The sequence below is a fragment of the Cydia strobilella genome, chromosome 9 (genome assembly GCF_947568885.1).
Source record: "Cydia strobilella chromosome 9, ilCydStro3.1, whole genome shotgun sequence".
Taxonomy (NCBI): domain Eukaryota; kingdom Metazoa; phylum Arthropoda; class Insecta; order Lepidoptera; family Tortricidae; genus Cydia; species Cydia strobilella.
This window is the reverse complement of record NC_086049.1, coordinates 13,250,361-13,274,087: the sequence shown is the minus strand read 5'-3', so window position 1 is coordinate 13,274,087 and position 23,727 is coordinate 13,250,361. Positions and strand designations below refer to the sequence as shown.

General features: G+C 36.9%; 1 long non-coding RNA gene across 1 annotated transcript in view; it reads right to left on the bottom strand.

Annotated features, from left to right (window-relative positions):
• LOC134744343 (uncharacterized) overlaps positions 1-23,441 on the bottom strand; it is a 75,427-nt gene extending 51,986 nt beyond the window's left edge. Inside the window, exon 1 of the long non-coding RNA XR_010128083.1 lies at positions 23,079-23,441. This is a non-coding gene — a long non-coding RNA (uncharacterized LOC134744343). The remainder of the gene's footprint in view (positions 1-23,078) is intronic.
• Between the last annotated feature and the right edge of the window lie 286 nt (positions 23,442-23,727).

Sequence of the window (23,727 nt, the reverse complement as noted above, 5' to 3'; positions counted from 1 at the left end):
CAATAACAATTACGATAAATAGATTTCACTTGGACTATTAGTATCAATAAATTACATCACATTGGTTGATTATCATTACGTTACATGAAATGTATATTGAATTTGATTATTATAACTATGTAATATTATTCATTATTATTTATTATTCATTATTTTATTTTTTTATTTTTTTATCGCGTATATATATATCTTTACTTGAAAATAATTGTAGTGTATAACTAGCCTTATGAACCGATTTTGCATGTACAACCAGCCTTAGAAAAGCGCGGGAAACGTGAAACGTGGCGGTCAAGTTTTAGGTTTCTTGTAAATTTAATTTCAATTTTAATAGTGTAGATCAGGGAATCGGTAATTTGTATATAATTTTTCTCATAGTTTGTATATATTATTGTATTTGTATATATAATTAGTGTGATTTCGTCGTAGTTGGTAAGTTTTCTTGTATATATGTAATGGGGGACGATGACCCCCCCGACCCTGGAGGTGAAAACCTCCAGGTCGGAAGTAATGTCACAATAGATTCGGCCATGGACACGGACACTTCTGTAGGTAGCAGGAGTGAACGTAAAAGAAATAAGAGTCAGAGTCACAAACGATGCAAAACATGTAATAAAAAAAGAAGGAAAAATGATGGCGGGGATTATTCGTGCGATTGTCAGGAGAACATACAAGACACCCAAGCTCCTTCAAAGTCTAACATTCAGTCTACCATAAACTCTTCGGATAAAGTAAATACAAATAAGGACACTACTAGCACCAAGGTTGGCAGGAATTTATTTTCATCTTTAGATGTTGCTCCCTTTACGGTACACGTTCAACTTAAACAAACTGATGCAAAATCATCTCTGCACCCGGTGTCCTTTGGGAAATTTTTAGTCAAAAAAGGCTTCAAAAACATTATTAATGGAAGTGTTAAGCGCATTGGTAGGACACGTATAGCAATGTCGTTTTCAAATTACGTCGATGCGAACTTATTTGTTACTGATACGTGTCTTGATTTAGAAAATTTTACTGCATACATTCCGTCGTTTTCCGTGACCCGTATGGGCTTGGTTCGCGGTATTCCTGCACAGTGGTCGGAGGAGGAAATTGTTTCCAATATTTCCGTACCTATGGGGTGTGGAAAAGTTTTAAAAGTACGACGTTTGAACCACAGAGTTGTGGTTAATGGTTCTGTTACCTGGCAACCTTCAGAGACAGTCGTTTTGACATTTGACGGTCAAGTATTACCCAAACGAGTCTTTTCATGCTACAACTCTCTTGCCGTCGAATTGTACATTTTTCCGACCATTCAATGTTTTTTATGCTGTAAATTTGGACATACTAAAAATAACTGTCGTTCGAAGCCCAAATGTTTTAAGTGCGGGGAAATGCATCCTGGAAATACCTGTGTAGTGGAGGAGGAGGATGCCATTTGCTGTTTATGCAATGGCTTTCACTTCGCCACAAACAGGTCATGCCCAGAACATGTTAGGCAAAAAGAAATCAAAGTTAGTATGGCAAATAACTGCATCTCTTATGGAGAAGCCGTTAAACTGCACCCAGCCATATCAAAATCGTTTGCAGACATGGTTAAGTCACAAGTGTCACAACCACATACTCAATCAGATTTACCTCGTATCAGTGTGCAAAGTTCAGTTCCAGGTACTAGTTCGAATGTGCGCCCTCTTAGCCATGGCAGCAGAAAAACTGTTTTTTTGAAACCTCGTCCTACTGTTAAAAAGACTACCCATGGCTATGATGTGGCTGCACATCGGGCCATTATAAATGAATACTCTATCCCGTCTTCTCCAAACGGTTGTGCTTTACGCCAGGAAACAGAAAAGGAAGATCGACTAGTAATCGCCGAGTCTATCGAGGCCCTAAGAACTCTTTTGTCCACACCAAACCTTACTTTACCGTCCCACGTTGCCCCTATGATTGACTCTCTTACATTTGCAATTAAAAATAATGGACAATATAATCCAATGGAATTGCAGAAGCATAATCAATAAAAAACATGATTTCATTCATTTATTAAATAAATTTAATCCATGTGTTTTTGCCCTGTCTGAGACATGGCTCAAGCCTGGAGCTCTTCTAAGAGCTACTGGCTATTCATGCCTCAGAGAGGACCGTCCTGATGGGTGGGGTGGAGTAGCTTTACTCATCAGGAATTCTGAATCATTCTCATCTCTTCATCTCCCATCTCATAGTGATGATTTTTCAATTGTTGCTGCCATTGTAAATAACATCTGCATTCTCTCTGTATATATTCCTCATCAATCATCTTCTATTTTTAACGAATTAGAACAAATCATCACTTCTTTACCTAGGCCCTTGTTGATTCTAGGAGATTTCAATTCACACCATCAGTTTTGGGGCAGTTCAGCATCCAACTATAATGGACATCGTGTTTTAAAAATTCTAGATGATTACAATCTATGTGTCCTAAATACTGGCTCTCCGACTCGCCGTACAGCGCCTACAGAATCTCCCAGTGCTGTTGATCTATCCATTTGCTCCGCTGAACTGGCTTCCTCTTTCATCTGGCAAACTCTAGATTCTACATTTGGTAGTGATCATTTTCCAATTATAGTCTCATTTCCTTCAACAAAACGACCACCTTCGAAACCTAGCCCTAGGCTTAAGTACAATTTATGTAATGCTGACTGGAAAAATTTCAAAAGCTGTGTAGAGAAGAAATTGTTGTTTTTGCCAAGTTTAGATGATACTGACGTAGTTGGCTGCTCGGTTGCTTTGGCCCGGGTGATCACAGAAACAGCTGATGATGTTTTTCCTGTAAAAAATAATGTTATTAATAAAATTCCATCTCCTCCTTGGTGGGATCAGGATTGTTCCCAAGCCATTAAAAAACGAAAAGAGGCTGAAAGACTTTACCGTCATTCTATGACAACTGAAAACTTTGAATCGTACATGCAGGTTGCGCGTGATACTAAGAAATTGTTGCGTAGGAAGAAATATGAAGGTTGGAGACGATTTTGTGCGTCTCTCAATCCTAATGTAAAACCTTCCATAGTATGGAACAACATCAAAAGGTTCAGACATGCATTCAACGAACCCTCAAGCCGCACATTGCCCCCTAATCTTGCACAACAATTTATAGACAGACTAGCTCCTTCATCTGTTCCTGAAGAGTATGTGTTCCAACCTGCAACCTTTTTATATGATCCTTGCTTAGATTCCACCTTTAATGGCCCTTTTAAAATGGAAGAATTAAAGGGTGTATTAAGCAATTTAAAAGATAGTGCTCCTGGTGAAGATGGAGTGCCTTACTCATTTTTAGTAAATGCCAGCGATGGCATACTTTCTTATTATTTAAGCATAGTAAATTTGGTTATTCAGTCCGGTATAGTACCAGATTCATGGAGATCCCAAGTAGTTATTCCTATTTTAAAACCCAATAAACCAGCATCAGATGTTTCTTCCTATCGCCCTATTGCCCTCTCCTCAGTATTTGCAAAAGTAGCCGAACACTTAATTAAAAACAGGTTAGAATTTTTTGTTGAAAAGAATCAATTACTATCTCATAGTCAGTTTGGGTTCCGAAAAGGTAGATCTACCTATGATAGTTTGTCAATATTAATTGCACATACGATTGGCATTTTCTAAAAATGAGTCAATAGTAGCTGCTTTTCTTGATATAAGTGCTGCTTATGATAATGTTTTGGTTTCAGTGTTACAAGATAAGCTTCTCAAGTTAGGCATTCCAGAAATGTTGAGTAACTTTGTAATAAACCTTTTATCTGAACGGTCCATTAGTCTTCTTATCGATGACAACAATAAAATTTCTCGTTTAGTGTGGAGAGGATTACCACAAGGATCTGTATTAAGTCCATTGTTATACAATATCTATACATCTGATTTAGAGGCATCGCTAAATGGTACAGTTAGTGTCTTACAGTATGCTGATGATTTATTACTTTATTCATCAAATCTTTCTCCTGAACAGGCCAGTAGATCAGTCACTAGTTCCTTAGGTTTCCTGAAGTCATGGTTAGATTCTAATGGTTTAGAACTTTCTGTTCCTAAAAGTGTTGTGGTTTTATTTACTAGAAAACTGTTTCCTCCTCCAATCAAAGTGCAATTTGATAACTACTCCATTTCAGTAAAAGTTAAAACTAAATTCCTTGGTGTCATTTTAGACAGTAAATTAACAGGTCTCCCACATTGTGAGTACATAGTTTCTAAATGTGAAAAAAATATTAATATTCTTAGGTGTGTTTCTGGTGTTTGGTGGGGTTCACATCCCTTTTGCATGAAACTAATGTACAATGCTTTAATAAGAAGTATTTTAGATTATGGGACATTTTTGCTAGAGCCAGGTTATGTCGCTGGCTTCCAAAAACTAGATCGTATTCAGTCTAAAGCCCTTAGAATCATTTGTGGTGCCATGAATTCTAGTCCTATCAATGCTATGCAAGTTGAGTGTGCAGAGCCTCCGTTACATTTACGACGCCAATATCTTTGTGATAGATTTCTTTTCCGTTGCTCCCAATTCTCTAATCATCAACTCTGGAGAATCTTGTCTAACCTCCTTCTTCAAATAACTACTTCCAACTATTGGACACACAAGAGTCCTCCTTGTTTAATCAAAAGTTTTCAAAAATTTAAATCTATTTCAGCTCCCACTGTTAGCTCTTCTACACTTCCCATTTTTCAGCATGAATATGAGTCTCTTACACTAGTTCCTCCAGTTCTCCTGAATATAGGTATTTCAAAGAATGATATAGAACAAAACCAACAATTTCTGGGTTTTATTGGCACTGATTGTCAGGATGCTAACCATATGTATACCGATGCTTCTAAGATGTCCGTCAGTGGTTGTGTTGGTATTGGAGTACTTCATATTCAATCCAATATTTACCAAAAGATAAAGTTGCCTCCCGAATCCTCTGTGTACAGTGGTGAGTGCTTTGGAATCCTGAAAGCATTAGAGTTTATCATCATTATGCATCTTAAAAAAACAATTATATTTTCGGATTCTTTAAGTTCTCTTCAAGCAATATCTAAAATTCCTTTTAAATCTAAATCCAACAACCCAATTATATATCAAATTCGTAGCCTATTGTTAAAATGTCATCTTAAAGGGTATTCCGTCTCCATTGCTTGGATTCCTGGTCATAGAGGGATTAAAGGCAATGAAAGAGTTGATGAATTAGCTCGAGATGCCATTATCTGTGGAGACATGTTTCCATTTAAAAATGTTGCTGAAGACCTATTAGCTCTACCCAAATTATTCCTACGAAAGGAGTGGACGAAACAGTGGACATCTGGTACAGGTACTGCTTCTGCGTTACACTATCGGAGCATTCAATCATCAATTCCTATCAAACCATGGTTTGCTAAAATCTCTTTGTCAAAACCGGCTACCAGTATGTTAATCCGAATGAGGTTGGGTCACGTATGTACTCCACAACACCTGAAACTGCAAAATCGTGTGGCCAGCTCCGCATGTATTTGTGGAGCTGATCCCGCTGATCTTAACCATATATTTTTTGCATGTAGCCTAAATGATTGTTCTTTATTATTAAGACAGCTGTCAGATCTAAAAGTTCCGTTTCCCACATCCATTACATCACTCCTGCATATTAATGATTCCTCTCCAGATATATTTAAAGTATTATATTCATTCCTATCACGTCATAATATAAAACTTTAATTTATACTTTACCTTTCCCTGATCCATCCAAAATTCCGTCTCATCCGTTATAATGTAATCCTTTAATTCCGTTTCCCCGTTTTACTCGTTTGGCTGAATGCGCCAGGAGCGCGATGCCATTAATAATTAAAAAAAAAAAAAAAAAAACCAGCCTTAAAGTTTGTAATCTATGATTGTTCATTATTTTAGTATGTGGGTATTTTTGCACTTTGTAATTTTTCCTCAGTCACCCGTTGACCACGAACGCTGTAAAGGGTTCGAAACGTCGGGGTGTATTATAAATTCAATATACGCGATATAATCCGTTTTCATAGTTTTATTTCATATGTAATATTAATTATTTGCATTATTGTGCTCAATATACTCCTTGACACTATAAAAACAATGTTCTAATAGAAAGCTTGTCATTTTCTTCCTTAATTCAGTTGCGTTTAGACTTCTTAAATTGACAGGCATACTGTAACTTGCAAGATTTGACCCGTACAAACATAGTTACATAGATACATTGCAAGTTAAATAAAAGCTTGTAAAATAGGCCAGCGTAATATCTGCGTCGGAACACCCCAGGGGTTTTAGTCCGTGCGAGTCGGACATACGGATACGGATTTCCCCTGGGTTAAAAAAAAAAAAAAAAAAAAAAAAAAAAAAAGTTAGGTTAGATTATACGGGTCTAACTATTATAATATTATTCATTTCATCATTTTTACCTTATCCTACGTTTCACTTGTGGTCACAGATGACTGACGTCCCAACAAAAAGTTACTGGAGGTATGAGTAAACACTCAACTAGGTACCCGAAAAACGTTTATTTTAAAATCGTTGAGGTAAATAAAAAAATTGAAACTACTCGTTCATATTTTAGTTGATGTGTCTATGGTACGACACACAAAATAAAATGCGATACAAAACGCGAGTTTAAAGTGAATATACAAATTTGAAAACAAAGACACCCTTCAAAATTTAAGTCAAGTTATACTGAGGGCGAGCTGACAGAGCCGAAACAATATTTAGTGAATAGATAGACGGGTTCCAAACAGTGTTCTCAACATGAACCGGACGCGTTCTACTTACATAGTATATTGTGTACCTTCCCTTACGGATATTAAAATCAGTGGGTAGAAACGGAACAACAACATATGACATTACATTGTTTACTGTTTATACTGGAGAAACTCATTGCGTCACGATGAAAACTGGATAAGAAAAACTTCGAGGTAAGGGTGGTATTCCCCTTGTCCAATTTATTGGTCCAATGTGTATTTGCGTCTCACATTTTGCTTAATGAGAGAGAGAGACGCAATGAATATTGGACCAATAAATTGGACAGGTGGAATAACACCCTATTGCGCGTTTGTTTTTGTCCATTTGTCCGTTTCAGACGTTACGCTGATTCGCTTGCTGATTTTACTCTATTTACACGTTAACTGGATAGCTACTGGTAATAAACGGTATGTTACTCGACCCAGTTTAAAATATATCTTTGAAGTACTTACCCATTTATTAATTACATGTAAACACCTAAGACACATGTATGTATCAGCAAAGATCCGTAACACCACACAACTCCGTAATAGATGGATACAGTCTAAGGAAAAAACGTGCCTCGAAAATCAAGAAAATTTAATTCTCGAACAGATGGCGCCACTACCTTTGGCCTACTCGCGAATGGATGGCGTTGACGGTTTCGTTTGTTATTTATCAATTTTAACGCATAACAATGAAAGAACATGGCTCGTAGGTATACATACATTTTATGCTATTTTATACATCTTCATTTTTAGTTTTAATCGTGTGTCGATAGATGGCAGTGAATTTACTGTGACTACAAAATTTACTTTGACAGTAACCCTCTATCATATATATTCTCTTTGGTACAACTCACTATGAACGTTCGATTCACAAAATTAGTGTAAGTAAATATGTTTGCACAAAATCTAGAATAGATAAAGAATACTGTACACTAGAATAATATTATTGAAAACAGAATATTTACCATGTATATCTGTTTCGGCGAATTCCCGATATTTTATTGCGCATTTACTTATAATGTAAATGACTGTTAGCTTGAAATCGTATATCTACCAAGAAATCCCAGAATCCTCTTCAAACAAAGAACCATTTAGTTCGGTGACATTTCTTTCGTGACCTAATTTTAGTCCAAGTAAGTCCTGAATTTTCATAAGTTTGTAATCCGTGCTGGAATCTAAGGACACGACCTAGATCCGACTGCAGCGGCTATTCACCACATCAATTGCATCGCCAATGAACCAGTATAAGTACGAACTCTGATTAAGAATAGTTATTATGGATCTCGAGGTCAAGATATACTAGAGATTCTAACAGAGACGATGCTTAAAACTTTCGCGTTTTGAACACATATTAAATCAAATTTACAATCGGGTAGTCACACAAATGTTTTGAAATTTTGCTAGGAATTCAGTAAGCCGCGACCACGACCAGTGAAACCTGTGTCGAAACGTCGGTAAATAAAGGTAACAAAATAAATTCGCGATAGACCCGATCGTAAATGTGATTAAATAGAGACGATGCTTTGTGAACAGGGACCCAACGCTTAGCCACGAACTACCTTCGATCACAGCGCAAATAAATGCAGAAAGTGGCCTTCAAACATTAGGTTACTTGCCAAATGTCAATAGGGTATTCCACAAATTTTTATTAATGGTATCAGTCGATCAAGTTTGTTTTGAGGATCAAATTTCTGTATGGGACCCAGTCTTAAAGCAATACAAAAGTCACAAATGATGGTCAAAGTCTGGCACCCGCACTTTACTGACGAAACGCTTCTAACATCGCATTGCATTACATCGTGACAATCGTGACGTCAGCATGTAACGTCGCTATAACGATTTTGAATGATAAATGTTTTATAACGTTCATTTGGATTTGATTTGGTTTGTTTTTTTTTTTGGTATTTTACAGTTTGTATTTTCCTCGCATTGATGTGGTGAAAAATGTTGTTTCACTCGGTGGCAAAGTTTCTCGCTACGCTCGTGGTTCACTTTTGGAATCTTTCGCTTGCTCGGGTATCAATATTAGCACGAGCGGTTAAGCAACAACTTTGCCGCTTGTAAAACAATTAACTATTGTATTGTATGTACTGAACACTCTGTTCTGATTTGCTTGCGGCCCGAGTTTTGGCACTCCCCAGCGCCATTTGTTCTACGTTGTGCCACCACATATTTTGTCAAGTTGCAGCAGCTTTGTCAAGCAGACGTGACCACGTGACGTTTTAAATTCGGTCGCGGATAGCTCTTGGGAAGTCGGGAAAACGTTTGCATTCTAAAGTAGGGAACATATATTATAGTATAACATTTAAAACCTTTGCGCTTTTACACATATTAAATCACATTTATAATCGAGTCTATCGCGAATTTATTTTGTCACCTTTATGTACCGACGTTTCGACACAGGATTCACTGGTCGTGGTCGCGGCTAACTGACGTCCCAGCCAAATGTCAAAACAGAGATTTGTGTGTAATGTTAATATCCAGAGAGGAAAATGAGGACTATTACGTTTGTATGACAAGGCAATTTCGCGCGGATCCTCCACTTTCGTCTTAAGACTACAGAATGGAAATCGGAAATAAGTTATTCAAGTTCCGTAAATAACAAACAACAGAACGTCAAGATTTATTTTCCATTGTAATGTTTTAATACAGGCGCAGTGAGTTACAGCTGCAGGCGCTAAATAAATTAATGATGCGTTATATTGTTCTTTATTTACTGAGCCAGAATCACTAGTTTTAAATTGCCATTGTGGATATCTCCCAGTTATCAGCTACTGGGTCCTGTAGGCTTAGCACAAGTGCGCCGCGATGATGTCCTTTTGTTATCATTTGCACGTACAGTACCTCTCGCGCGAGGTATACCTACTGCCCGTCTTTTTCTAATCGTATTAATTTGAAAAGAACGGCTAGTCTCTATCACACGCGAATATTGCTCGTGCTAAGCCTACATGTGTAATAATTTCAGTCGATATAAGATGACGAAGGTTTTTGCTGTCAGCTCTTTTTCTATAAAACGAGAAGGAAGGTCGTTAGCTAACGAAGCGTAACGATGCAGTGACGGGCGTAATCAAGTAATGGCGTCGAGTTTGTCTCAACCTGTCCAAAGCATCGTCATAAAATTAAGAAAAATACTTAAATAAATAATACTGAAAGACTTTCGGTAATTACAGCGTTTTTGAAACTAAAACGCCCTGTTTCGTAACATTGTAAGGGTTAACCCAGGGTGGGCAAACCACGGCTCGCATGCCCCATGAAGCTTTTGGAGGTACAATAAGTGACCCAAAAAATAACACTTCATCTCTACATTTATGGCTCTTTGAGGATTAGTTCCCGTTTCGCCGGATTCTTGTTTTTAAGATTCCTGTTTCGCCAGATTTAATTTAGTACGTCACAATGTCACAATCCGTCAATCACTAAACGAGAATACGACGAAACAAGAATCTGGGGAAACAAGAATCCGGCGACTCGGGAACTAATTTTTGTGGTGATTTCTTCGGCTTTTTTTTTTTCTTCAAAAGATTGCCAACAGCCATTCAAAATAGATATCGCTAGTTTTAGAAATCTTAAAGAGCCGCAACCATGAAAAAACAATACGTAATAGAGGTAGGTTGGGTATGGTAAAAGTTACTTCTGAAAACAGGATCCTGAGTAATTTTGTTATAAAATTTGTTGTTGTTGTGTTTGTGTGTTTGTTTTGTTGTTTTGTTGTTTTGTTGTGTTGTGTGTGTGTGTGTGTGTGTGTGTGTGTGTGTGTGTGTGTGTGTGTGTGTGTGTGTGTGTGTGTGTGTGTGTGTGTGTGTTGTGTGTGTTTTGTTGTTTTGTGTTTGTGTTCTTGTGTTTTGTTATATCACCATCAACTTTTAAGAAAACATTTTCCGACCCCTCTTAAAGGTTGAAAAATCAAGCCTAAAGCTCATAATATTATGCAGCGAGAGAGAGTAATCAACTAATGGTCCTGTGTTTGTCCTCGACTTGTCCCAAGCCATTAAACTGCGAGGAAGTGTTTGTATAATAATAAGAGATTTTTATCTCAAATAACGGTAAACTGTTGTGATAAAATGTCTCTTGTGAATATCAACTATTTACTTGAGATGAAATACAGTTCCGTATACATTTATATAGATGAGGAAGCCAGCCTTACAAATATAACCTTATCAAGGCAGGTACTTATATTAAAGTCTGACAAGTTTATATTTGGCCCTGAGATAGTATTGCTACAAGAAGCTTATGATTCAGTATGTAAATTCAATCCGGGCAAACCTTTCAACGGTAGTGGTTAGCATGGGACCTAAGAAATATATTGAAATAACTTTTACTTAATACAATGAAAATATTAACCATACAAAATAATTCGACCCGCAATGTAAAGCAACACAAGTTACGAGATAAGAGCTTTTTGTAGTAAGTGTCAACGCTTGTTGGCTGCTGAGTAAATTTAGTGTCACTTAAAAAACTTCTTAATTCATGATTACACGGGTAAATTCTATGTCTGGTTTGATAAGGGTTTGATTTATTGCCCTCATTAGATTTACACACTGTATATGACAATATCACAATGATATGAAACTAACGCAAGTGAATGATGAGATGACGGGTGACAGAGATGTATGGAAGAAAAAGACATGCTGCGCCGACCCCAAGTGAATGGGACAAGGGCAAGCGAATGATGATATGACAATAATGTACGTACATCATGTAAAGTATACAACGTGTGGCCTGTAATAGGAGCAAAAAATTAAACTGTAGGCTATACTCCTCAAACTGACCACCATTTGTTCAGCGACTTTTAAAAATAATGAAGACTTTAGACTTCGTATTTTTCATACAAAATAAATATTATCTTCAATGTACGCCATTATTGCGAAACATTCAAACTATGGTTGTATAGAAAGGATCGCAATCTCTTATGGCAGAATTGTTGTAAAAGTGACCGCGTTAAGCTTTAAATAATAGTTCCTAATCTCTCCGGTGGCGCTAGTTAGGCTCTGGGACATGAGTATAACATGAACCATATAAGGCAACAAATAACCCGACCAAATTACGTAGGTTGTTTTTGGTAGTATTTCGGTGCATGGTGGCGCCGCCTAAATACTGTTTTTTGATGGAAACTTTTCATACATAGAGATTTGGCTCCCTTATACAGTCTCCATGATTCAAACTTTCAACATCTTTTGTCAAAAAGTCTACTTGCCAGTAAACTAAGTTCGTACCAAAAAAAACTGTAATAGATGTCATATATTAAAGAAAAAGTTCGTACCACTAAATTCCGCAAACATGGCGACGGACTTATAAAATCTTGTCCAGTATACTTCCTCATGTCAAACTGGTCCTAGGTCCTTTGTATTTTAACACATCCCGATATTAAATATTTTACAAAATATCTCACAAAATATAGAGTTGGAATCTAGGTGTAGAATGTTATTGTATCTGCTTGAGAACACAACTCGGATATTGATTTAAGACTTAAACTTCCGTTCTGCGCGTGTAAGATCTTGCATCTTTTGTTTTGCTATTTTTCATAGCTTTCACAAGCTACATTCAGTAACGACTAATATACCTTTTATTTGCAGGAAAGCCGCCAATAATTAGGACATCGATCTGGGCAAGATCATTGATTGGCCCATTGGAAGCTCACAATCACTCGTTTTGGAGATTCTGTAAAAATATTCTAATATAATTACTATTCGTACAAAAGTGACGTCAACCGAAACGTCTTACAAGCTTACACGTAGGTACTTATGTAAGTATTTTCTATTGGTATACCTAGTGTACCTACTCAAAAGCTGTAAAGAACATTGGTGAAAGAAATGTCCATAATTTTGGTACATATTAAATATATGAAATCGGGTCACTCACGTTTATAATGTCGATGATTGCTTGACGAATTTTGGTAAAGCCCAAAATCATGCCGGGTCCTATTTCAGGTACCTAATATTAGTAGCAGCCAGAACGTTATTTTTCTACATTTGTATGACTACAATGAGTTTGTACTCGTAGATATATCGAAGGTACAACCACAAAGGCGTACATAGATATCTCTTCGAAAATAAATAACGGAGTACCTTTATTTTTATGTTGTAGTAGCTGTAACATGACTTGGAAAATGTACCTACACTACATCTTACAGAGGAACGATTTACAAGCCCTCATTACTTGAAAACGGATGGACAACAAGAAAAAACCGGACAAGTGCGAGTCGTATTCACACATCGAGGATTCCGTACTTTTTAGTATTTGTTGTTGTAGCGGCAACAGAAATATATCATCTGTGAAAATTTCGACTCTCTAGCTATCACGGTTCATGAGATACAGCCTGGTGACAGACAGACAGACGTCCCGTTTTTACTCTTTGGGTACGGAACCCTAAAAAGATTCAAACATGCTTAAAGGAAGCGCTTGACCCATTTAAAAGAACGCAGAAACCTTGAGGCGGATCTCGTTTAGAGAGGAATTAAAGTGCTTTGACACAAAAGGGAGATTTAAAACGGCTGCATCCGCCTGCGGACGATGGAAACTCCCTTTTATAGATACTGGCCAGTTATTAAGGCGGTTGAGTTAACGTCTTCAGAATATACCTTGCCGTAGATACCCTAACGTAGATTAAATACATAAAGGTTATGAATAGGTTGTGGAAATTACACATCAATAGGTAAGAAATATAAAAACTTAAACCAGACTGCTTTTTAAATTTTATTTTTATTTCATACAAACATCTAAGTTGTTTGTAATTTTGTAACCAACTTCCAATATATTGATAATTGAAAAGAAAAATATATAACATTAGTTTCTGCGCCGAAATTCCATTACTTTCTTTTTAAACTACAATTTATTATACCTAGTAACACCTTCACAATATAAACGTGTCTAACGAGAAATTATTCATAAAAATTAAGCAGAGCAGTTGAGCCATTAAGGAGGGAACATAATACATAAATTAGCTAGGTATACAAGCTAATTACAGGTTAGCTCACCTAGGCACAGTATGATGCAAATACACGGTTTGCAAACAGATATCAGATCACTCGTGCCTGTGAAATGCAATTTTGGTATTCTGCTCAGCCAACTGCAACCAAAACTAATTTGTAGTATAAATCTGGGTACCTACAAACTAAGCTGGGCAACCAGTAACCGCCGGGAAACCATTCGGTAATAATTATAATCCTTCATTAAGAGCGGACTTTGTGGATCGCTGTCCTCTATTCATGTTTAATTTGCATTTTAATTTTGTTCGGGAATTTAGATTTTGATGATATTTGAGTATTGGAATGATTTGAATTGTTAATACCTACGATTGGAAACAAACTAGAAATAAATAGTTATTTGATATACATGAAATATAAAAATTAAATGTTTTATTCAATATATAAAAAGCCTGAATTTATAGCATATAATATTATGTATAATAATTTACCCCATATAAGTCCCACTGATGGGCACAGGTATCCTCTCACGCGCAAGAGGGGTTGGGCTATAGAATCCACGCTGGCTCAATGTGAGTTGGGGACTTCATATCCGCCTTTTTTCCTTACTACCATTTGGATTAAACACCATGAAGTGACAGACTTGCCACTAACTAAAATGTTGTTTACCAACTGTTCTGATTCTGACGCTACATCATTGCCAACATTGGTGACCGACACAAAAGAAAAAACTGCAGCGTCATTTATGCTCGACTCGATCCCTTGATACCCGTAATGATTAAATAATCGTTTCAGGTATATTAATGGATTAGCTGTCCTGTTTATTGATGGTCCTCCTAAAACTCGAGCATCAAGGACTAGTGAGAGTGGCAATGACCCACATAGGTAATGACAAGCTAATATACCAAATTACTGGCTTATTGGTATATAGTATAATATAAAAATCATTTTTATTAGTACTAAATCACGATAATATTCACTTTACTTATTTCACTACTTTACCTGTTTTTCCGAACGTTTCAACTAGGTTGCACTAGCTGTGGTCACGGAAGACTCACGTCCCAGCAAATCTCAAATTGAGATATTGGTAAACAACACTAAACTACCCGACATTAGTTTATATAAAATGTTCGGGGTAGACAAATAAATTTATATACCCGTTTCTGTTTAATGTTTATTGTCCACGGCACGACACGCAACACTAACAATATCCGCGTACTGGCCCGAAGATAGATCCCTTAGTTTCAACATCTGAATCACTGGTCCCCAACATAACATAATATGGTGGCTGGGACATGTATATAAACTAATGTCGGGTAGTTTAGTGATGTTTGCCAGTATCAAGGTATTAAGAGGTTTAAAAACGACAAAAATTGTACGGTTGTACAAGACAGTGTACGATGATTTGTTAGCTCTTGTAAATCGATAGCTGGACTTTACAAGATGCACGTGGACTACCGGCCGTTGACTCCAAGATGGTGGTTAAACGCGCTTCAAAATTAATTCTCCATTCACTGCACACTAATGTGTAGTTTACTGTATAATAAGCTATCGATATTACACTTTAAACAATATTAATGAGCAAAAAACAAAGTAATTAATCACGATGCTAACTATCAAGATGGCGCTAGAACCGGAAGTCCCTTTGCCAATATCTCAATTTGACATTTGCTGGGACGTCAGTCTTCCGTGACCACAGTGCCACCTAGTTGAAACGTCGGAAAAAAGGTAAAATAATAAAATTTAATCGCGTTATACCTGGTAATGACATTAATTATGTAAGCATGCTCTATTCCAAATGATACAAGATATTTTCTTCATAGACAGAATGCACATTGATCGACGTAAAGAAACTTCTCAACATCGGTTCACTCTTATTGACTCTAAATTTAAATGACTGATTATAATTAATTATGAATAGTTTCTAAAGCTGTCTGGCCTTTTAAAAGTCAGAATTATCTGATTCACATACGAGCAGCAGTGTATAAAACATACGACCTGCAACTTCTTCAACTAACACATCCGTATATCATAAAGATAGAGAAAAGAGGGTCACGCACGCTACAAGCGTTGGGAATTATTTTTGAGCTACAGTATCTTAAAAGGAAATTTATGTTTCGCGAAGCTACCCATTGTGGCCCCGGCCCGAGTGGGATAATCGCTTAATTCCACCAACAATTCAAACAAACATAAAACATTAGATACATGAATACGCGAAATGAGCCGCTATATTCATCTGGAAAATGGCAGCCAATAATTGATACGGTAAAGTCGTTCCATCAATTATGTATGTGTCCTATCTCTCATTTTGTGCCGGACGGAAATACAATTTTGTTGGCAGCGTGAATGTTTTAAATCGTTTTACCCTTCGGTTCTCTTGCTAAGTTTTTTGCTTTTTACAATTTGTTTCACGTTGTTTTAATTTGTTATGTAACATCGGTTGAATCAAATATATTAGAATTCTACCTTTTTTAAACTGTAGGTATTATCAAAAATGTTTATAAATTCATATTAGTGCAAGTTCATATAGTAGGTAACATATTGCATATAACATAAGAAAAGTAGTTATAGGTACATACTTACTATAGTAAAAAGCAATTTACACGAGACCTAAACTTCCAACACAAAAATGGGTTAGTGAGTAGGTATCCTTATTTCCTATGCCTTTACTAATTCCAAATCATATTACATGACATGTTATTGTGTGTAAAAATAGATGCTTAATTTTATTATGATCATGACTGATAAATAACTATAGTTCAGCATTGTTTCATCAAATATTGTTCTTCGAATCAATTTAATACATAAACATAAGTAATCGTACGTAGGTAAATAAATAAATTAAATATTCAATTGATGATTTGACTGAACTTTCATAATTTTTTCATTCTCCCATTATGAAAAAATATACGTATTTATTACATGTATGTTCAATTTATCCTACACAGAGTTGATATTCTACTCATTGTAACATTTTTGTAACCCCTACAGTACTCGTACTTTTTACGATTATGTAAATGTAAAGCCTCAGTTTATACCAATTTCAGTTATAAACTTTACTAGCTTCTACCCGCAATTTCATCACCGTAGAATAATGATGATGATGATAAAAAAAAATTATCCTATATCCTTTCCCAGACCTCAAACTATTTCCATACCAAATTTAAACTAGTTCGGCGGCTTAAGCGTGAAGCGGTAACAGACAGAGTTACGATGTAGTGCATAATTGTTTTCCATCGTATTTTCTCGGAAACGTTCGTATTTGTCATGCTACTTCTGTCAACCTCAGTACTTTTTGCACCGAGACTGACTGAAATAGCAAGACACGTTCGTACGTTTCCGTGAAAATACGATGGAAAATAATTATGCACTACATCTTGTACTGTCGCATTTACTATAAGTAGGGATTTAATAGAGATTACGGCCTGATTCAAACTTTAAGATAGGTACGTCAAAAATTTGTCAGTATCAAAAGTGACGTTTTTGTTTGAAGAAACGCACAAGATACGTGACTTTTGACACTGACATATATCCGATACATATCTTTAGCAAATAGGGAATATTACGGGTCTTCCGGTTCGAGCGCCATCTTGATAGTTAGCATCGTGATTAATTACTTTGTTTTTTGCTTATTAATATTGTTTAAAGTGTAATATCGATAGCTTATTATACAGTAAACTAATGTGGTAGTGTGCAGTGAATGGAGAATTAATTTTGAAGCGCGTTTAACCACCATCTTGGAGTCAACGGCCGGTAGTCCACGTGCTTCTTGTAAAGACTAGCTATCGATTTACAAGAGCTAACAAATCACCGTACACTGTCTTGTACAACCGTACAATTTTTGTCGTTTGTAAACCTCTCAATACCTTGATACTGGCGAAATAGTCCCACTGGGCTGAAGCCATAATTTTAAAAGAAGAAGAAGGGAATATTACGCGAAACTTTGCGTAAGGGGCGCCACTACCACAATCTTAGGGTCTATCGCGAAACAAGAAAATTGAAATTTCGTTATCTAACATCTCTGTCACTCTTGCATATTCGAGCGATAAAGAGACAGATAACGAAATTTCGGATTCGCGTTTCCCGGTAGGTCCTCTGTAAACAAACCGCCTTGATCAATGTCATATTTTAATGTCTCTGAAAATTTGACAAAAACCTGTTTAAGGTACAGTATTGTATAAGTTACTCTATGGTTTAATAAACAGGCTAGTCCTGCACTCTGGTGGCAGAACATTGCAGTAATATCCCCTATTTTTGACGTATCTTAAAATTCAAATCAGACCGGTATTGTACAAAGTAGTATTGTTTAATATTTAAGCATCTAGAGCTCTAAAGTAAACAAATGGCGCCCGATTGCACGGATTGCAAGTTTAATGCTGCTTGGTATTCCGGCCCTGCGCTAGGTCAAGGAAGCTTGCGTCACATGCGTGCGAAGGATGCAACGGGAAGGTTATCTCGTGATTTACACGGTTCTCGTTATTACACTATCCAAATTTAGTGACTAACAAGAGGGACGCCGCTATACGTGAGAAACGATAGGATGTATCTTTTATCGGTGCTTTAAAGCCTCTTGATTGTTGAAGGTTTAATAGTTATTTGTTATACAAGGGTGCAAAGTTGTATTTTACCCGCGAGTATGGAATTGAAACACGAGCAAGCGAAAGGATTCTATAGTTGAACCACGAGCGAAGCGAGTGGTTCTAAAATAGAATCCTGAGCGTAGCGAGTGTTTTAACACACGAGAAGTAAAATACATTTGCACCCGTGTGTAACACAAAACTTTTCCCCTCACTATAGCGAGGAAAGTGCAACATCCACAGGCGTTAGATCATCTTCATCAACTGGAATCACTCATTTTTTTACGATATTATAACAAAAAACTCTGGAAATTCTGTACTTTTACGTGAGAAGTTTTTAAGTAAAAATTTTGTTGACAATGTTGACATTTCTGACGTATGAAATGTCAATGATGCGTTTTGAAATTGCATCGACTTAACTTGTGCGTTCAGAATTATATTTAACATAATTATTAAAAACAAACGTTTAATATGGAATTTTAAGGTTTATGACTTAAAATCATTAAATACAGCTAAATCTGGTATTTTTTATAAGATTCTCAAACCGTTTATTTAATGATAATTAATATCGAACGAATCATTATTATGAGCGTTTTACGTTTTGTTATCTGTCAAGCTACTTAAACACGCTCCATCCAAGGTCAAATTACTTTCCCCACTTGTGGATAAAATGCGTTTTTCCCCGCTTGTTTTAAAGGATAAAAGACGGCTTTCCGAGCTAGTGAGGGGAAAAAATATATGTTGAGTTATACCTAAGGGCCGATAGAGACGGACTGCATCCCGACTGCAACTTGTATGGGAACTGCACGCCGCCTGCACGCCAACTGCAACGTCGGCGTGCAGTTTCCATACAAGTTGCAGTCCGTCTGTACCGGCCCTAATCCTTTTATTGTGACTAAGGTTCAAATGTAACACTTCTTTTGTAATCTACATAAATGTATTTTCGGTTGCTTCTGTTTTTAGGGTTCCGTACCCAAAGGGTAAAAACGGGACCCATTTACTAAGACTCCGCTGTCCGTCCGTCTGTCTGTCCGTCTGTCACCAGGACGTATCTCATGAATCGTGATAGCCATACAGTTGAAATTTTCACAGATAATGTATTTCTGTTGCCGCTATAACAACAAATACTAAAAACAGAATAAAATAAATATTTAAGTGGGGCTGCCATACAACAAACGTGATTTTTTTGCCGTTTTTTGCGTAATGGTACGGAACCGGAGTCCGACTCGCACTTGGCCCGGTTTTTTTTATCAATTGTGCCACAATTCTTGTGAAACCTACACAAAAAATCGCTTAGGATTCTTTCCGCATACGGTTCTACTTTTTAAATTTTAATAGCACATATGACAACATCTAGTACGCCGTAGGAAGCAGAGCAATCCCTAGGTAATTCTAGCACTTCTTCCTTAATAAGTATAAACACCGTTTGAAAGACTATATTTATTTATTAAAAGACATCAATACCGTCCGTCAATATACTTTACAACCGTAGGTGTAGGAGTACCTACATTCGAAAACTGTTTTTTTTCTTATTTTTGTGCAATAAAGTACAAATTGAAACTGGTTATCCAGCGGTTTTTTTTTTTCGAACAATTATCGTTACCTATATTATGCGCTGTGGCAGATCCTTGCACGCACTGCTCTACGCCGTAGCCCGTAGCGTGCTGCTAAATTTCGTACGTGTATGGAGTAAAAACTTATCTAAGCACTACCTTGATATATCATACAAAATTCAAACTAAAAATCTGATATTGATTTCTCACGGCGTATCTTGCTAGTCCCTAAATACACATAAGTACGAGCAAGTTACACACGCACAATAGGACACACGTCAAAGAAGTTTTACTTCAATCGCGCGTAAAGATTAACCGCACACACTTTTTTTTGCATTAGAAATAAGGTAAACTATCTTGAAGTGTCTTTTTATTGATAAATATTCAAAAACGCTTTTAAAAAATTAGTTTAAAAAATTACTTATGAAAACAAAAGAATGTAAAAGATCGTATATGATTTATAACTGCAACATATTTGCTGTGACTCATTCTTCAAAAGTGATTTTTAATAAAAATACACGTCGATCGCTTACCTTCTTTCTAATGCTAAAAAAACGAACTATTAGTATGCAAGCATGCTTAAAAAGAATGGCAGAGTTGGCTTTTTACAAGTAGATTTTTTTATTGTTTCTACATACAGAACATTCAGCGTGTGTTTGAATAGCAAATTGTGTTACAAATTTGTTTTTCTTTTTCATTTGTAATGAACAACTTATTTAAAGTTTTACACATTTTACTTTTGCAATTTTTTTTTTTTTTAAAACAAGTGCAAATCATTTACTTTACTTGATAACTACGCTTGATGTTATGTGTGTTTTTTTACATTTTTTGCCCACTACCAGCGTCTGCCTGGAATAATAAAATAATTTCATTGCAATTTAACGTGCCAGGCAATGTAGCAGATACAGATATAGTACTTCGGGGAATTAATGCCACAACACAAACAACCTACTCGTATACTGTATAGTCATGTTGTATTTTTTATTGCCAACATTCTTGATTGGACTAGCCACTAAAACACTTTTCGACGCATTCGACCTTTAAAGATAACAATCTGATTGTGACTGCAGCAGCACTGCTGATGCAATGGTTTTGCTGCAGCAATGGAAAATAAGCGACATCACTGTAAATCTTCATGATAGGTCAAATAACTGACGGCTTGAACGTTCTATAATTGCGACAGCGATGCGGTAACGACAATAACGCAATTTATCATGGAAATTGACAGTGACATTACCCAATTTGGTGTAAGAGCACTGCGCTGCAGTCGTAATGAGAAGTTAGCTTTAAAATTCGATCTTGTTTTGACATTACTCTTAGTGCATCTCACTGTTTTAACTTTCCATGAATTATAGGTTTAGTGTTAGGTATGTAAATACAGCAAATAGGTATGGGTAATTTAAATAAACACTTACATGATTAATATATATCAGTGACCTCTATCTGGGGGCACGGAAGTGCCCCCGCCAAGACGAGCAAAGCGAAGCGCAAGGGCACTACCTTTTCTCGAAGCGCTTCATCGTTTTTTTGAACCCTCATAACTTGGGTTTGGACTATACCAGATAAACAAAATTCTCGGGATATGATGTCAACCTAGGTACCGCAGGAGAGACGAAGTGCAGAAAGACCTCAGCGAACTCGGCGCCGTCGACTGGTCAGAAATGGCTTTGGACAGAGTAGCATGGCGGTCTTTGGTGTCGGAGGCCAAGATACAATTCGGGTCGTCGCGCCACAGCACAGCAGTGAGTAAGTAAGTATGAGGTCAATAGTGGACTTATTAAGCATAATTTTTTCAATTGCATAGCTCTTATAGGTACTTTAGATCTGAAATCCGAAAAACTCCGATTTCGTCACTGACCCACTCACTCACTGATGATTATCATCAAAACTCTTAAGGTACTTCCTGAAGTCCTAGGAAGCTGAAATTTGGTATGTAAGATAGCATTAGTACACAAACAACAAAAAAGTTCTGAAACTTGAGATTTTAAAAAGGGGGGTGGAATTTTGTATGTAGATAGTTTTTACTATGTTAAAGGATATAGAATAGTTTTCAAGTCCAAAATAAGGGTATAAAGGGGGTGGAAAAGGGCGTTAGGGTGGAAAAGGGGGTTCAAGTTTGTATGGGGAATCGATAAAAAGCAGCTTGTATAAAAGATACTCCCCCAGATACCTATTTCAGGTTTTTTTTTTAATTAGTAAATTAACCCCCAACCCTTTCAATTAGGGGATAGAAGATTGTCATAAGAAACTTACAAAAATAAGTGAAAACCCACAATTTTCATGTAAAATGTTGCCAAGACAAAACCATAAGGCTCGCAGTGTCAAAAAGTTATCAGATCTCTTGTAGAGCCAACCTTCAAACGCTACAAGCCCTAACTTTATAAACTACACCTTAGTCAAAATATGTGGCTTGGCCGTTTGTTTAAAATGAAAATTTTAATCTTTGGTACGTTGTAGCACTGATTAGTGCATCCCTACATCTAAGTAACATGAGTATGTCAACATTAAATTCATGTTTTGAACAGCCAAAATTTTACAATAGCACACGAAAGGTTAAATCAAGCCAAGTTGGTACCTGTCTTACAGATTCTGAAAATTCAAAAAAACTGGACAGAAATTAAACCACTCATATCCGCGTTTGTATTATCATACAAATTATAAGTAGTGTCTGTCAGAGATGTTAGGAATTATCACAATCAACAACGTGGTAAATGGTCATATCATAAAATACCTAGGTAATACACATGAAACTCTGGGACCTATTTGCTACCGACCTTCGGATGCCCTGTTTATTCATTGCTTGAAGACACCTTAGGGTAGGATACGAAATTTCAAATAATAGCTCTTCACGCAACTTGCTAGGTTATAGAAAAACAAACGCTAATTTGGCCATAAACATTGTTTTAGAAAAGGGATAAAGCAATTACGAAATAGGTATCTATCAAAATAATACAAATTGATTTACAATTAAAGGTATATCTTGATTGTTGCTAAGTGTTTATTTCCCGATTTTGATTCGTAGATATCGTGAGTTTACATGTCGCATCCGCCATCGTAAAGGTGACATCTGAACCGAACGAAGATCTAATAAACGTAGGTCGTGACATGACAGTTATTTTATGTAACACGCGACGCTCACCTAAGATAATAACGAGCTGAATGGGAAACCAGTTACGTAAACCGAATTAGATAAATCGATAGCAATAAAATTTAGAAAAATCCTAATGATATCCTGGTATAGCACAGAGCGCAGCCGCTCGGAAACTATTGGAAAAGGCATTATTTACTAACTAATTTACGTGTTTATTTGACATAAACAAAGTTTGATAATCGCTTACCGGTGGGGGTCGAGTTGTTGGTGCGGACTGGTCACCTTTGGTAATCCATTGAGGATGATGTATCGTCACATGTGCATGTGTACGCGGCGGGACGCGCGGTCAGGCCGGCGGGAGAGGCGGCACTGTCGGGCCGCACGTGGCTCGGGCTTCGCTCAGGTATCAGTCAATCGATGGCTGCGACGCGGGCGCGGCACATTCATGGCCCGCGAACAGCTGACGACGGGCGTAAACATGAATCGGGCTCCCCGGACCCCGCGCGCCCTCGGACTGCGCAGGGCAGAAGGATGGGAGCCGAAAGCCGAACATACTTGCTACGGGGAATTGAAGTGCGATTTTTGAGACGGGGATTTCCCAAGGTCATGGATTTTATTAGGCCGTTTCAGTGATCAGAAAACAAAAAATTTACTTTCCTTTCGATTAATAACAAATACAACAAAGATAATGCAAAGTCTTTTATCATTACATCCATCCTTAGTTCGAATGAACTGAAAAGACTAGTCCTTTCAGCATGCTATGAGGCGTATTCTCATTGTAATAACAGGATATTGATTTGATCTCCGCCCCAATAGTATTCATCCTTTAAGTTACATGTAAAGTCAGAAATAAGGCGTAGCATAGACGCGTAGGGGGTGACGCGCTGACTAATTAT